At 35.2% G+C, this 18529-nt stretch overlaps 1 non-coding gene across 1 annotated transcript; it reads left to right on the forward strand.

Annotated features, from left to right (window-relative positions):
* The first annotated feature begins 15688 nt into the window (after positions 1 to 15688).
* On the forward strand, positions 15689 to 15795 carry LOC121218828 (small nucleolar RNA R71). Its single transcript, XR_005915305.1, has one exon. It is a non-coding gene; the product is annotated as a small nucleolar RNA R71 (small nucleolar RNA).
* Positions 15796 to 18529: the final 2734 nt, after the last annotated feature.

Here is an 18529-nt window from a genome sequence, read left to right on the forward strand (position 1 = left end):
TTTTTCTTTAAAATAATTTATAAGAGGACATGTCTAACGGATTTTTGTATACTGTTCTGTAGCACATAGTGCATCATCTAGTATTACTGCCCAATCTTTCCTGCTTGGATATAAGTTTTTCCTAAAATTCGTTTAATCTCTCGATTAGGCACCTCTACTTGGCCATTAGCTTGTGGATGGTATGTTGTTGTCATCTGGTGTCTCGTACTGTACTTTGCTAGAGCGACTTCAAATTGTTTGCTGCAAAAATGAAATCCTTCATCACTCACCAATGCGTGGGGTGTTCCAAATGTAGCGAATATGTTTTTTTGTAGGAATTTAAGTAGTATTTTTGTGTCATTTGTAGGTAATGCCACTATTTCAATCCATTTAGAAACACAATCGACAACTAGCAAGATGTATTGATTCCCAAAAGAACTTGGAGATGGATCCCATGAAGTTGATTCCCTAAATATCAAATACCTCTACGTCAAGTCTCCATGTTTCTGGCATTTCATCTATTCTTGATATACTTCCAGTTTTGTGGCATCTATCACATCCCTGTACAAACTCATATGGATCTTTGTTCATAGTTGGCCAGTAAAATCCTGATTGTAGTATGTGGAGTCATTCTTATCCAACCAAAATACCTTGAGGCACACCTATTACGTTTGTGAAAAAGGAAAATGGGTTGATGGGATTGCATATAGATAATCGACTGTTGAATAAAGTCATGATAAAGAATAAATATTTTTTTCCTCGTATTGAAGATTTATCCAATCAATTGAAATGTGCTATAGTGTTTTTGAAGATTGATATCAAATATGGTTGTTATCAGTTGTGAGTTAAAGATGTTGTTGTGCCAAAAACAACATTCAGAATCAGTTAAGGATATTATGTGTTTCTAGTTATACCTTTTGGATTGATTAATTCTCCCGCAACAGTAATGGGTATGATGAAATTGACTTTTCAATTACATCTCGACAGGTTCATACTGGTTTTTTTTTTTGATAATATACTAATATTATGAAACTGATTCAGAGCATGCTCAGTATTTGAAAATGTATGCAAAAGATGATTTATTAAGAATTTCTTGATAATTATATTATCGATGATAAAGCTATTACAGGGACACGTTGAATTCGTTTTATAAGTTAAGTGCCAACTGAGTTTTGACTAGTTGAAAACTTTATTGACAGAAGCTACAGTACTGATACAATTTAAGTCCAAGAAGGAATTCATTATTTATAGTAATGCTTCACTCAGATGATCTTAATTTCTGCTTGTTCAATTATATTAGAATTGAGAGTTAAAATGAAAACTCTTCAAAGAAATTTGAGAAATGTAAAGAAAATATTTGAATTTGTTAGCTAAACTGGACTAGACTCAGAATGATCATATCACTAATTCTAATATGAATTGTGAAAATAATCTTTATTTTCGAAATTGAATATGTGTGCTAAGAAATTCTAAGATTATGCGAGACATCTTACAAGAGGCTTATAGAAGTGTCTATTTCATTCAATCAGGTAGTGACAAAATCTGTAATGGCTTGAGATAGAGTTACTGATGGCCAAGAATGAAACGTGAAATTTCAAAATTTGTACCAAGATGTCTAGTAGGTCTGTAACACCCCTAACCTATATCTATTGCCGAAACAAGATTAAGAAACATTACCATAAAAACATAACATACAGACATACATTTCCAAAATTAAAATAAACATAGCATAATCCATTCATCTACATGCATATAGTCCCTTAACCGAGCCTTCGACGCCTTAAATACACTTTAGAAACAATTCGGGACTAAATTGAAAACATTAGAAACATTTAAGAAAAAGTTGGAAAAATTGAACTGCAAGAGTCACACGGCCGTGTGACTCACGAAATGGCCTCCCACACTCGTGTGCCAAGCCTGTGCTAGGTCGTGTAACAACCTGACTTGCAAGCCATAAAAGCTACAGGGGACACACGACCGTGACACACAGTTGAGTCACACACCCGTGTCTCAGGTTGTGTGAACATGAAATTGGCCAAAATCAAGCCATTTCCATCACCAATTCAAGCATGTAACTACAAGAAATTTGCACCCATGACCAAGGCATCAAAAACATATCGAAACATATAAATGAAATGACCAATTCAAAAGGTTAATTCCATTCAACCAATATGTCGTACAAGGCACCTCAATGCATTCATTCATATTTTACCTAAACATGTATACATGCCACATTTCAATCATTCACATCAAGTCCAATACCTTTCAAAAACATAACCTATCTTGAACATTTTGTAATTCACATAGCATATTGGCCATTAAAACATGCATCAAAAGTAAGCCATATTAACACATACCAACAAGGCACCAAAAGTTCCAAAAGTACATCAATCCAAAACGCCATATACAGGCCAAACTTATAAATTAACATTCCAACACAAGTCCACCTATACATGCCATTATAACATTGACATAAACATAAAAAAACTACAGATATAATCGTTAGATAGTGTTATAGATCTTCGACGAGCTTCCAAACCGATCGAGCTTCCGATCATCTATAAAACATAGGAAAGAAAACTACATAAGCGTATAATGCTTAGTAAGTTCGTAAAACATGAACATAACTTACCATTTCAATGCATAACATTAAAATTAAGCATGATATAATCCAACCATAAGCTTGGCACAAGCCTAAGCATCATCAACAACACATGTTAGTACATTAACACATAATTCACTTTAGTTATCATAAGGTAAGCTATGTGTACATGAACATAATACTTTTGCATTTATCTTTTTCATGAACATAGATGTACTTTCATTGAACATGTCCATTTCAATCATTTTCATACATTCATGACATAGTTCATTTGAACACTTGCCTTTCCTTTCCTTTCCTTTTCATGCCCGTTGAACCATTCAGAATAACATCGAATATGCATGGAAGCTTGGACGAAGTGTGCTAAACATAACTGTAACCTTTCTTTTTCCTTTACATCGTTGTGTACACGAGCTGTGAAGTGGGTCTACTCACACGGGCTGTGGGTTAGAATGTAAGCTACACGATGCTGCTCACATGAGCTATGGAGTATTCACAACAAATGTAGGACCTCAACCATCGGTAGGACATTCAAGACCAACGTCCGAAACATGAAAACCTTAATGACATGTCATTTGTATCCTAAAAATTCCTAAGGTTGAAACGGGGCTCGATAATCATCGTGACATCATTGGATTTACATCATTTAGTTACATGGCAAGTAATACATGAAAACATAGATCAATATAACATTAAATTGTTATTTAATCCTACGAACCTACCTCGACAAACAAAGCACAAAAACGTTGTCGATCAATCTAAGGCTTTTGCTTTTCTGCGATCTAAGCCCGTACAAAGTCTATCTTGATCTAAATAAGAAAATTCAATCCATTTAATAATTATATTATTCAACTCAGTCCATATTTCATTTTTTGCAAAATTACAATTTTTCCCCTAACATTTTAATTTTTTTACAAAATAGTCCCTAAGCCCATAAATTGAAATATACGCAATTTCATCCTTATTTCATGCTAGCTGAATTCACTAAGGACATCTACCAACTCATACAAAACACCATTTCATGAATTTAAATTTAAATTTTATCATTTTACTAATAAGTCCCTAAATGACAATTTCATCAAAAATCTCTTTACAGAACTTGTTTATTTAACAATAAGAACTCATAATCTTCTATGAAACATAAAAAATCACGTAAGGAAATTCAAGGCAAAACCCTAACTATTTAATAGTTTTGCAATATGACCCTAGGCTAGCTAGATTAAGCTACAACGACTTCAAAAACATAGAAATCATTAAAAACAGGAAAAAAAACACTTACATGCACTAGAAGAACTTGGTTGAATGTCTAGCCCCAGCTATGGCTTTCTTCCTCATCCATTTTTTATGGAAATAAAAGTTAAAGAAGATGATACATTATTTCACTATATTTTACTTTACTTATTTATTAAATTACTTTACTAACATATAATTTATACTAAATAAAACATCAATTTCATGCCTATTATTGTCCACTAATAATAATGGTCTAATTACCATATAAATCCCCTTAATTTAAAATTCCATAGCTAATTGATACCTTAAACTTATAGAATTTTACTTTTTCACCTTTTTTTGATTTAGTCCTTTTACTTAATTAAACATGTAAATGTCAAAATTTCTTAACGAAATTTTTAGACAACCTTCCCAACATTCCATAGACCTTAAAATAATAATTTAATAATTACTCGTTAGATTTGTGGTCCCAAAACCACTGTTTCAATTTCACTGAAAATAGGTTGTTACAAGTCTCCCCCTAAAGGAATTTTCATCCTCGAAAATCTTACTAGAAAAGAGGTTTGAGTATTATACTTTCATAACTTGTTCTGATTCCCAGGTAGCTTCTTCAAATTCATGACATTTCCGGAGAACTTTTACTAAAGCTATACTTTTATTTCTCAATTCTTTAACCTCTCGAGCTAGAATTCTGATCGGTTCTTCACGTACGTCAAATCTGTCTGAATCTCAACATCAATAGGTGAAATCATGTGTGAAGGATCTGATCAATACCGTCGTAACATAGATACATGAAATACATTTTGAATCTTTTCTATCTTTAAAAACAAGGCTAATCTGTAAGCTACTAGCCCAATTCTCTCGATGATCTCATATGGCCCAATAAATCGCGGACTAAGCTTTCCTTTATGACCAAATCGAAGAACTTTCTTCTAGGGCGATACTTTCAAAAACATTTTGTCACCAACTTGAAATTCAAGAGCTCAGTCCAGTATAATGAAGTTTGACACTTCCAACCATACAAAGCTTCATGCAGTGCCATTTTAATGCTCAATTGATAACTGTTGTTATATGCAAATTCAAACAACAGTAGAAATCTTTCCCCGTTACCTTCGAAGTCCAAAACACAACATCAAAGCATATCCTCCAGTATCTGAATCACTCGCTCAGATTGACCGTTGGTCTGAGGGTGAAATGCAATACTAAAATGCAGTCGGGTACCTACAACTTCATGTAATTTGTTCCTGAATCAGGACAAACATTGTGGATCTCTATCGAAAATAATAGAAACTGACACACCGTACAATCTAACGATTTTAGCCATATACAACTCTATTAATCTCTCGATTGAAAAATTTGTACGCACCGGAATGAAATGCATGAACTTCGTCAAACGATCAACAATGACCCACACAACATCTTTCTTTCTCGGGGATAGAGGTAATCTTGATAAGAAATCCATCGTGACATGTTCCTATTTCCACTCTAAAATCATCACTGGTTTTAGCAAACGAGGAGGTACTTGATGATTGGCTTTAACTTTCTGACAAATAAAACATCTCGATATGAACTTAAAAATCTTTCGTTTCATATATGGCCACTAGTACATCTGTTTCAAATCGCCGTACATTTTGTTGCTACCAGGATGAATAGACAATTGTGAGCTTCCTATAATATCTTCTGAACAAGATCCGAATTTATCAGAACATAAATTTTTCCTTCGAAATACAAACTATCATCGGAACCCACATGAAAATCTAAATCAGGTGTCGTCTCAATCTGCTTTCGTTTAGCTATCACAACATCATCACATTTCTGAGCTTCACAAATCTAACGCAAAAACATCGCTCTAGCTTTCAATTTAGCTAAAATTAAACCATTATTAATCAATGTTAACCATGTGTTCAAATTTCGCACAGCAAATAATGATTTTCTACTTAATGCATCAGCAACAACATTAGCCTTTCCCAGATGATAATCAATGATCAAGTCGTAATATTTCAATAACTCAAGCCATCTGTGTTGTCTCAAATTCAAATCTTTCTGCAACATCAAATACTTTAGGCTTTTAGGATCCATGAAGATATGATATTTTTCTCCTTACAAATGGTGTCGCCAAATCTTCAAGGAAAATACAATTGCTGCAAGCCCTAAATCATGAGTCAGATAATTCTTTTCATGTGGTTTCAACTATCTAGAAGCATACACTATTATTTTGCCCTCTTGCATTAGAACATAGCCCAAACCATTCAACAAAGCATCATTATAAATTACAAAATATTTACTGGACTCTAGCTGAACTAACACAGGTGCCTCAGTTAACAATGCTTTCAACTAATTAAAGCTTTGCTGACATTTCTCGGGCCACTCAAATTTAACATAATTTTGCAACAATCCTTCAATGGTGTAGCAATCATTGAGAATCCCTTGACGAATCTTTTATAATATTCGACTAAACCCAAAAAACCTCTGACCTCAGATACATTTCTCGGAGGCTTACAGTATACCACAGCTAAAATTCTACTTGAATCAACTCTAATACCATCGACCAATACAACATGTCCCCAAAACCAAAACTCACATTTGTTAAACTTAGCGAACAGTTGTTTTTTGCGTAAAGTTTGCAAAACAATTCTCAAATGCTAGGCATGCTCTATCTCATCTCATGAATAAATCAGAATATCATCAATAAACACAACAAAAAATTTGTTTAAATACAGTCTGAATATTCTGTTCATCAAATTCATATATACAGCAGGTGCATTAATCAAACCAAATGGCATCACAAGAAACTCATAATGCTCGTACCTGGTTCTGAACGCGGTTTTCGGCACATTTGAGTCTTTAACTCGTAACTGATAATAACCAGAATGAAGATCAATCTTTGAGAATATATCGTACCTTTCAACTAATCAAATAGATCATCAATATATTGCAATGGATACTAGTTCTTGATCGTGCTTTGTTGAGTTGTCGATAATCAATACATAATGGCATGGATCCATCCTTTTTCTTAACAAATAACATAGGAGCACCCTAAGGAGAAAAGCTAGGTTGAGCAAAAGCCCTATCTATTAACTCTTATAAGTGTTCTTTCAACTCTTTCAGCTCTGTCGGTGTCATTCTATAAGGAGATATCGATATCGAAGATTTTCCCAACACTAGCTCAATAGCAATCTCAACCTCTCCGATCGATGGTAATCTTGGTAACACTTCTGGAAACACATTTGTATACACACATACAACTGGAACCAATTCTAGCTTTAATTTGGAAACTCTAGAATCAAATATATAAATGAGATACGCTTTATAGCCTTTTCTAACATATTTCTGTGCCTATATAGACAAAATACCATTAGGTGTACTATCCAATCTATCTGACTCAATTCAAAACGTTTCACAGTTCTAATATTTCAACACAATATGCTTACGTCTATAGTTCACAATAGCATCATGCACAGTTAACCTATCTGTACCCAAAATCATGTCAAACTGATCAAAGGATAGTAACATCAAATCAGCCGGAAAGTTGCAACCCTAAATCATCAAAGGACAATTTTTACAGACTTTATCTACTAACACATACTGGCCTAAGGGGTTCATTACTTTAACCACAAACTCAGTAGACTCGAAAGGCAATTTCTTATATGACACTAAAGCCGTGCATGCATATGAATATGTTAACCCCAGGTCAATCAAAGCATTCACATAAGTATCAAAGATAGAAAATGTACTAGTGATAACATCTGCTGCATAAGCTTCCTCTCGAGCACAGATAGCATAAGGTCTAGCCGGTGCTCGTGCCTCAGATCTCAAGTAGAGTTTTTCGTCCAATTACGGCTATTACCCACATTTCCAATGTTTCGAGGTGGTCTCCCTCTCGCAGTTGTATTGCTCGGTCGAGTAGTCTGAGCCTTTTCTTTGTCGGATCTTTCTGGGCATTCTTTGAGATAATGTTTATATGAACCACATTTAAAACATGCACCGTCTTTCAGTTTGCACTCACCGAAGTGTCACCGATTACATTGTTGACATTCAAGCTTGTTGTTTCTAACACTGCCTATGCTTGTTACAGACATATCCTAAGGTTTCGAGCTTGCATGTTGCTTTCATCTATCTTTACCTGAATAACCCACCGAAGCTGACGAACGACCATGATATTCTTTCGACTTCTTTGACAGCGATTGGTATGACTTTCTCGTAGATCTCTTTCCTAAATCATAAGCCTCATAATCAGCTTTGTTTTTTTTTTGCTTTACTTAGTTTTTCAGCTTTGTGAGCTCTGTCAACTAGAACTACAATTTTTTTTAATTCAAGGATCCCCACTAACAGCTTGATGTCTTCGCTTAACCCATCTTCAAATCATGTGCACATAGCAACCTTTGTCGGTATATATTATCGAGCATATTTACTAAGTTGAACAAACTCTCTTTCATATTTAGATACTGTTATTCAGCCCTGTTTTAGCTCAAGAAACTCTTTACATTTCTTATCAAGATATTTCTGGCTCACATATTTCTTTTGGAACTCAGTCTAAAATAATTCCCAGTATACTCGTTCTCTCAGCACAACCAAAACAAAGGTATTCCACCATTGATAAGTTAAATCTTTCAATAATGATACAACACATTTCACGCATTTTTTTGGTGTACATGATAATTCATTGAAAACTCTGATCGTATTTTCCAACCAGAACTCGACTCTCTCCAGATCATCTTCAGATGTACCTCTAAACTCATCAGCCCCAAATTTACAAATTTTATCAACTGGAGGCTTGCTCAGTCGTACTGGTTCCAAACCCTGAGAAACCACGGGAACCGATTGGGGAACAGGTGGGAGAGGAGGTCGTTGAGCCATAGGTTTCGTTCGTACAAACTCATTATTGTCTTTGCATGAATTGTTTCGCTCCTTTTTGGATAATGGGCTCCATGGTTCAAATATGTAATTTGAAAACTCAGGCACAAAAATAAATGGGTCATTGTAAATTTTCATAAGAGCACTTCTCGTCGAGTCATCCATTATTTTTTGAGTATTTCCAGTAAGCTTGTTGCTACCACTGCATATGTTGCATTATGTCCATCAACTTTGATAGCTCATCTTGAAGACCTGAGCGAGGCGGTTGAGCTCTGAACATTGAAGTCTCGATATCAGGTTCAGCTTCTGGTTCCATTGCTTCCACCTTATAAGGGGCTTCAGCCGATTGCACTGGCTCGATCTTTGTGGGATCTTCTTCTTCTTATTTTTTGGGATCCTCACTTTTTTCAACTCGTTGTTGTAGAACAGAGTCTCCAGCTATTCGATAGAGGTCCCAATCTGTGATTGTTCCCTGACTATAGCCTATCTTCTTTACGTTTGCAAGAATTTTAGCTTTCAAGCATAGAATTGTTATCATAAAGGGAAAGTAAGCTAGGCCAGAATGTGAACATCTAACGACACAATTCCACATTTCCCTCAGGATGATTTTCCCCACATCAATGGTCTTCCCAGTTAAAATCGATTATAATAAGACCATTCGCTCTAATGAGATTGTAGTCCCATGTGAGCTAGGCATAAGGCTGAATCGGATGAAGTAGAACCATACCTTTGCAAGTTCTATCAAATATTCTCTTCAACAAGTGTGGATTCCTTGCTTTGACATGGTCCACTTAGAACCTAGAACTGTAAGTTCCTCGAGAATTTCTTACAAATTTTCAGACTCTATATTGCTCATCAAGGGGGAATATTCGTCGTTTTCAAAATTAGGCAATTCAAAGAACTCATTACTAGCGTTTGAAGTTATTGGTACCTTGATTCTGTAAACTGGAACTTCTATCAACTCACTTAAGGTTAAATTCGTATAGAATTCGCGCACTAACTCCTCATCCACACTAGGTCTCTTCTCACAAAACAACTCCCAATTGAGAGTTTCAGCAACCAGACGAATACGCGCCATAAAACCAATATAGTTGCTTTCTTTCAATGTGAAACCTTTCTCTGGATGCATCTGTTGATTCTTGAAGATACTCTCGTATCGTGCTTTAACTTATTCACAGTGAAACTTGTTTTGTGATTCGTCAATTTGGGCTGATGCACGAGTTCTCTTGCGAGGCATGATTAACCTAATCATAAGATGGTTACAATTATTTTTCAAAAATTTAATTAATATACAATATAAATAATTCAATAAATTGAAAAATTAGATAATAAAATTAAAATTTAGGAGAAAAATTGGTCTTACCACCTCTTTTGTAAAAATTAAGAGCTCCTAAGAAAAATAATTTAAAATCAAAAGATGGTATATTAAAATAGGTTAAGGGGTTTTTGGCTAAGGATGGGTGAAAGGGTGGTGTGTCACTCGGGTATGCAAGGTAGCAGTGCGCAGTAGGGGATGGATGTGAGCAGCGTGCGGATCGTTGAGCAAGCCTGGTGTGGGCGCGCACGGGGTGCTACTGACCGATCAGCTGGGCGATGTTGTGGCTAGGGAATTGTTAGGAGGTTTTGAAAGTTAAGGGTTTTGGTGTTTTTGGAGGGAATGTTGTATGAATGAAAAAAAAAAGAACAGATAGGTGGAATTTATAGTGAAAGGAGTAGGAGCTAGAGTAGAATTCTTAAAAATTCTAAGTTCTAATTCTACTCAAAGTAAATAACAATTAATAATTAATATAATGCATATTAAATTATTATTTGCTATTAATTTATTAAGATAAAAACTTATCGAATAAAATATGATTAAAATAAACTAAACCTAACTCTAAATAAAGCTGATAATAATTAATATATATTATAATGGATATAATTATATATTAGTAATTATCATCTTTTCTTTTTTTTATTGAACTAAAAACATTTATTCTAGATGCTTTTTGAAAATATTCACAAAAAGAGGCATCTAATTTTTAATATTTACAAAAAGAGCAACCAAATTTTTTAAAATAATTCAATTAAGTTCCTGGACTTAATGAAAATTTAAAATTGAGTTGCAACATAAAACTTGGATCAAAATTGACCCTTTTATTTGAAAAACTAAAAACTTATTTTGTCATTTAGTGAATAATTTCTTGGGAAATTATGTTCAAATCAATTCCCAGGAAAGATTGGATAGGTCACAAACGGTCCCGCTTAAGTTCCAATCTCCTAGACAGAATTTATTTAAACATACTAATCCCAAAAATATACCCTAAGTCATTTATTCAAAAAGAAGAACAAGAAAAATTAAATATCTGATAAAATGAATGAGATTTGATTCTATTCAATTTTATCTCCCCAGTAATGTTTCAAACGTTGAGCATTAACTCAAAAATTACCTTCCTTACCTTGAAGTTCAACAACTCCATATGGATAGACTCGATGAATCATAAATGGACCAAACCAACGTGATTTTAACTTACCTGGAAAGAACCTTATTCTGGAATTGAATAACAAGACTTGCTGACATGCTTTAAATTCTCGAACTCGAATGTGCTTGTCATGCCATTTCTTGAGTCTCTCCTTAAGTAATTTGGCATTCTCGTATGAAGACATTCGGAATTCTTCTAACTCGTTAGGTTGAAGCATCCATTTCTCTTTGGCACTTTTAAGATCCAACTTGAGTCATTGGAGAGCCCAATAAGCTTTGTGTTCTAACTCCAAGGTAGATGGCAGGCTTTCCCAAAGAATAACCTATAGAGTGACATCCCTAAATGTGTCTTGTATTCTTTCCTGTAAGCCCTATAAGCATCATCCAGTTTTTTGGACCAATCTCGTCGGTTCGGGCAAACTACCTTCTCAAGTATGCCTTTGGTCTCCTTGTTTGCCAGTTCAGCTTGCCCATTCGTCTGCAGATGGTGAGTTGTAGCGACTTTGTGTTTCACTGCATGTTTATCTAATAACCATTTCAACCACTTGTTCACAAAATGAGACCTTTCATCATTGATGATGGCTCTTGGGGTTCCAAACCTTGTGAACACATGTTTCTGCAAAAACTTCATTACAACCTTAGCATCGTTCGTCAGATATGCCTCTGCCTCAACCCACTTAGACATATAGTCTACTACTATTAATATGTACTTGTGACCAAAAGATGGAGGGAAAGGACCGAGAAATTCAATACCCAAAACATCGAATAATTCTACCTCAATGATATTTGTTTGAGGAATCTCATTTCTGTTGCTGACATTTTCGAACCTTTGACATCAATCACAACTCTTTACGTAAGCATATGTATCTTTGAATAGTGTTGGCCAAAAGAATCCGGCTTATAATACCTTGGCTGCAGTATGTGTATATCTGAAGTGTCCCCCACTCGAAGTTGAGTGACAACGGTATAAAATCTTATGTACTTCATATTCTGCCACGCATCTCCTGATCATTTGATTTGCACACTTTTTAAACAAATATGGTTCCTCCCAGAAATAGTACTTCAGATCGTGAAAAAACTTTTTCTTTTGATGATACGTCTTATCAATCGGCATCAAACCACAAGCTAAAAAGTTAGCAATATCAACAAACCAAAGGGTATTATGGACATGATTTACCTTTAGTATGTGTACATCTGGAAACATCTCTCGAACTGGTATAAGAAGAGAGTTCCCTTCTTGCAGCTCTAATCTGGATAACTGGTCTCCTACTTGGTTTTCCACTCCCTTTCGATCTTGAATTTCTGGATCGAACTCTTGAAGTAAAAGTACCCAACGTATCAGTCTCGGCTTAGTGTCTTTCTTGGCAAGTAAATACTTAATTGCCGAGTGGCCCGTATAAACAGTCACTTTGGTAACTACAAGATAAGATTGAAACTTGTCAAAAGTAAACAAAATAGCAAGTAACTCTTTTTCTGTTACCGTGTAATTCAGTTGAGCTCCTGTCAAAGTCCAACTCACATAGTAGATAGGATGAAAAACTTTGTTCCTTCGCTGACCCATGACAGCTCCGATCGCGAAGTCACTTCCGTCACACATCAACTCAAATGGCAAATCCGAGTCTGGTGTGACTATTATAGGTGCTGAAACTAACCGACTCTTCAAATCGTTGAAAACTCTTAAGCACTCCTCATCAAATTTAAACCCCATGTCCTTCTCCAATAATTTTCATAAAGGTTTAACAACTTTGGAGAAGTCCTTGATGAATCTTCGATAGAAACCGGCGTGGCCCAAAAAGCTCCTAACACCCTTTACAGATATTGGAGGTGGGAGTTTCTCAATAACATCTACCTTTGCTTTATGTACCTCAATTCCATGTCTCGTTATCCTATGCCTTAGAACAATATCTTCTCGTACCATGAAATGGAACTTTTCCCAGTCAAGTAAAAGGTTTGTTTCTTTGCATCGCCTTAGTACATTGGCTAGATTGGCTAGGCAATCATCATATGTATCTCTGAATACTGAAATATCATCCATAAAAACTTCCAAATATTTCTCAACCATGCCAGTAAAAATAGACATCATACATCTTTGAAATGTAGCAAGTGCATTACATAAACTAAATGGTATGCGCCTAAATGCAAATGTACCGTACGAGCAGGTGAATGTTGTCTTGTGCTGATCTTCCAGTGCTACTGTAATCTAATTATACCCTGAGTATCCATCGAGAAAATAGTAATAGTCTCGCCCTGCGAGTCTATCCAGCATCTGGTCCAAAAACGACACAGGAAAGTGATCTTTCCTAGTTGCCTTGTTCAGCTTTCGGTAATCGATGCAAATTATCCATCTTGTAACCGTTCTAGTCGGTATTAACTCATTATTCTCATTTTTAATGATCGTGATACCTTATTTCTTTGGCATGCACTGGACCGAACTTACCCATGAACTATTTGAGATGGGGTAAATTATACCCACATCTAACCACTTGATGATTTCTTTCTTGACTACGTCCTTCATGGTGGGGTTCAGTCTTTGTTGTCCATCAATCATCCCTTTTTCGCCATATTCTAAGATAATCTTGTGCATGCATACAGATGGAATAATTCCACGAATATCGACTATGGTCCATCTGATAGCCTTTTTGAATTTTTTCAACACCAGGATGAGTTTCTCTTCTTGCTCAGTAGTTAATTCTAAAGAAACAATCACATGCAAAGTAGAAAAGTTACCTAAATAAACATATTTCAAATGTGAGGGAAGTACCTTTAGTTCTAATTTAGTGGCTCCTCGATTAACGCTTTTGGTTGGAAATAATCCCTTTTCTCTAACTCCAAAGATTCAAAATGGGATTGCAGATTAAATCCCCTTTGATTAGCTTCTAACAAAGCTAAGTATTCATCCTCCTCTTCATTATTTGGAGGATCTGATGTCAAAATTTGTTCCAATGGGTCCTCAACATAATTGAGTTCCTTCTCCACAATTAAATCCTCTAAATCTGACACTGCAGAATAGTCACCAATTGTGTCAGGAAATCGCATGGACTTAAAAACATTAAATGTTACCTGATCATCCTGAACACACATAGTAAGCTCGCCCTTATGCACATCAATAAGGGTCCTTCCGGTTGCTAAGAATGGTCTTCCTAGGATGATTGACACCTCTTTATCTACTTCAAAGTATAGAATCCCAAAGTCAGTAGGAAAGATATATTTTTCTAGACGTACCAATACGCCCTCGATTTTTCCTTCTGGATGTGCTAAAGATCAATCTGCTAATTGAAATGTAACCATAGTAGGTCTAACTTCACCTATCCCCAACTTCCTAAATATTGACATGGGCATCAAGTTGATACTCGCACCCAACTCACACAATGCCTTACCACAATATGTTGCTCCAATATTCTAAGGTATGGTAAAACATCCAGGATCCTTCAATTTTGGGGGTAGTTTGTCTTGAAGATATGCACTGCATTCCTTCATTAGGGCTACTATCTCAAATTCTACATCTAGGAACTTCTTGAATTAAATTTCCTGCTTCTGCTTCTGAAGTCTTTGAGGGTGGGGTGGTGGAGGTTTCTTTATTGGAACTGGTTGATTCGTTTTCTGTGGCAATTCTGCATCTAACGAAGTTATTAGTTGATTAGAATTAGCTGGTTCAGAAGTTACCTTGTTGAATTTTGCAGATTCAATTTATGGTGAAATTGGAATTTCAACACTGGGTTGAACTTCCTCTGATTCTTGAGCGTCAGCTAGCTCCTTCTCAACTTCGACGGAATTGGGGTCTAAAGCCTTTCTGCTCCTCAATGTTAATGCTTTACAATGCTTCTTCCCTGGATTCCTCGGATTCTCCGTATCACTAGGTAAAACACCTTGTGGTCAGTTTCTGAGTTCAGTTGCAAGCTAGCCCACTTGATTCTCCAAATTCCTTAGAGAGGCATTATTTTTCTCCATGTATGCCTTTAATAGATTCACTAGGCTATTAGATGGTTCAGCTTGGGTTGGTTTCTAGGCTTGTTGGAAAAAGTAGGTGGCTGGGTCGATCTAAGTTGAACATAATTGTTACTGGTTCTTACCCCTTGGTTACTCCAAGAAAAATTCGGATGATTTCGCCATGATGGGTTATAGAAATTGGATTGCAACCCTTACCTTCCTCGATTTTGGTTCTGGTTACCCATGTAATATACAGATTCTGGGTTCGATGGACATTCTTCGAACAAATGTCCTTCCCCACAATAAACACAGGCTACATTTTCAAATTGATACAGTGGCTGTGCTGCAAAACTATTACACCCATTAGTAGTAAGATTTTTTAACATTTAGGAAATTATGATACTTGATGTGAGTGAAGTAAGAGCGTCATCTCCATGTATTCCAGCGACTCGTCTTTTGACGCTGCTCGATTGGTTGGCCATTAATAATTGTTACTGGCAATCCTCTCAATAATTTCATTAGCCTCATTATAAGACTTAGAAAGGAGAGCATCATTAGCAGAAGCATCAAATACCATCCTCATGTGAGCATTAAGACCATTATAAAATGTCTCAAGTTATATACAATGTGGGATTTTGTGATGAGGGCACTTCCGCAATAATTCTTTGTACCTTTCCCATGCCTCATACAATGACTCATCATCCATTTGTTGGAAAGCAGTGTTCTCGTTCCTCAACTTAGCATTCTTGCTAGGCGGGAAATACTTCATAAGGAATTTTTTTGCTAACTCTTGCCATGTTGAAATTGAGTTTGGTGGTAACAAGTTCAACCAAGCTCGAGCTCTATCTCTTAGTGAATATGGGAACAACTTCAATCGTAATGCATTTTCGGGTACTCCGGCTAACTTGAAAGAATCGCTCACCTCCATAAACAGTCTTAAGTGTAGGTGAGGATCTTCAGTAGGCATTCCACTAAATTGGCCCACTGCCTGAAGCATCTGGAACATGACTAGCTTCAACTCGAATTGTTGTGCCTTAATTTCGGGACTCCTAATACCCAGATTAAGATCATGAAATACTGGCTTTCTTGTCCTAAAGCTCTATCCCTATCATCAGCAATAAGGATATGATTTTGAGCAAGGTTTACTACGTTTCCTTGATTCGAATTTTTGAAGTTCATCCATTCAGTCCTTCTCTAACTTTCTTGTCTTCTTCACTGTCGAAAAGTTCGTTCAATCTCAGTGTTTACAGGGAGTAAATCGATGATTCGGTCAATACCCATAAACACCTGATATAATCACAAAAAATCTAACTAAGTTAAAATTTGAACAGAAAAATAAACCAAAATGCAAAAATAACAACTTCACAAATAATGACTTTTTTTTAAAAATACAGTCCTCGGCAACGGCGCCAAAAACTTGAAATGACAGAAATGTGCAAGTGTACACAAGCGCAACACGTAATAAAGTGACAAGTAAATGTCGAGTTATCGTACTCATAGCGACTGTGAAAAGAATTATTTATGAATGTTTTTTAAAACACTTTTGTGAAGAAAAATATTTTATTTGAAGAGGGTGATTAAAAACTAAGATTTTAAACTAAGTGAACTAAATAAATAAATTTCAAATGCATGATTTCAAAATACGATTTTAATCAAGATGACATAATTGTGTTAGATTAATTACATTTCTTAACTTAGAATTATTAAAATCATGTTTATATTGTTACGAATAAGTTCACGGCAACTCGGTAATTTGCTAACTTACGAACATACTCACCTACCAAAATCCATTTATCTCTTAACTATATCCCTATGTCAATTCAACCGATTAAACAAATCTTAATAGGCAAATATATTATTGCACATACATACTTATTAAATCGAAATAATCTCTTGTACATATCCCTATGTCAATTCAAACAATTAACTCGATTTAATAAGAACATAAAAGACTATGTGAGGTAACAAAGTATTCTTACCTTGAAACAGTTTAATCACAATAATCTTGGAAGTTATGCAAGGCAAATGTATCGTCAGATACCGTTGCTCATCTAACCCTCAGCTACCTTAGATGATTAAACATGCATTGATTAAGTATTGTGTCAATTAATTACAATTTCAATCCGTTTAAATAATTAATTCATTAGTTACCTAAAAGTTGTCATGTAAGAATAACTTAGTCATGATTTTACTTAATCAAGCATCTTACCGAGGCCTATAACAACATAGACACAATTTCAATAATTTTAACAAACGAAATGCAATCAACCTAACACGAATTAAATTCAAGCTAAATTTATTAAATTAACCATTCCAACAACATAAATATTGATAGATATGTTCAACATAAAAACAACAAAAATTAAAGAGATAGGGAACAAGAATCAAATCCGGTATTTTTCCGTGGCTTGACTAGTTGCTCCATTCTTCCTTCTCCATTGTCCTCGTCGACCAAGGCTGCTATGAACACTTAATTGTCTACCCAAGAGTAGAAATCGGCAAGGGAGCAAGGGAATTTTGGAATGGAAAAGAATAGAGAAAGTGGAGAGAAGAGAGGAAAGATGTGAATGCTTGAGGTGTATATTTCAAATGACCAGACTAAGGGGGGTTTTTATAGCTAAGGAGGGCTACTAAAAATAGCTAAAATTATCAGCCAAAGGACCCTCCCTTGGCCGGCCACACATGTGGCAAGGTTGATAGTTTCAACTTTGCTAATTTAGGCTTGGGGCAAATCTATAAAGCCACCAATTGTGGAGGGGTTTGAATGCAACTTGAACAAGTATTCAATGGCCTCTTTGCAAGATTAAATAATAAACTAATAAGCTGATTTGGGTCAGCTCTTGGGACGGTTTTTGTGCTGTCCATTTCTTGGTCGGTTTGGTTCACTCGGTTCAGTTCAGTTAGACCACTTTTTCATAATTAATTAATAATAATTTATTAACCCAAATTAAATTGGATATAAATTAAAATTAATTATATTATGAATTAATAAATATAATTTTGGACTGTCTTATGCTGCAATTTACTTCACCTCGATACCTCAAATTGCTTCTCGATTTTGCCCTTCTAGTAGTGTCTGCCGAGCCATTTTTCGCCCTTTGTGCAAATATGTCGAAAATAACCAAAATTCATCAAAATTAATTATTAAATTAACTAAAATTGAACATTTTCATATTTTAAGTTCACTTTAATTATTTTGTAAAAATTAATTATTTTTCGAAAATAATTTTATCGAAACTGTATGATTTTAAGTTTAAAAGGGTATGTAAAATGTGTATGCAAAATGTGTAAATTTTCGTTTCCAAAATCGCTGTTCTGATTTCACTAAAAATGGGTTGTTACAAGGTTAATATGTCAAAGCTGAGTATTATGTTGTGTTTGAATTATTATAATCTATTATAATCTCTGATTGGGAATAGGAATGATTCACGATGGATTCTGTATTTGGACTACCTTTGACATCGAGAAAGAAA

This window comes from Gossypium hirsutum, chromosome D06, assembly GCF_007990345.1.
Source record: "Gossypium hirsutum isolate 1008001.06 chromosome D06, Gossypium_hirsutum_v2.1, whole genome shotgun sequence".
Lineage (NCBI taxonomy): Eukaryota > Viridiplantae > Streptophyta > Magnoliopsida > Malvales > Malvaceae > Gossypium > Gossypium hirsutum.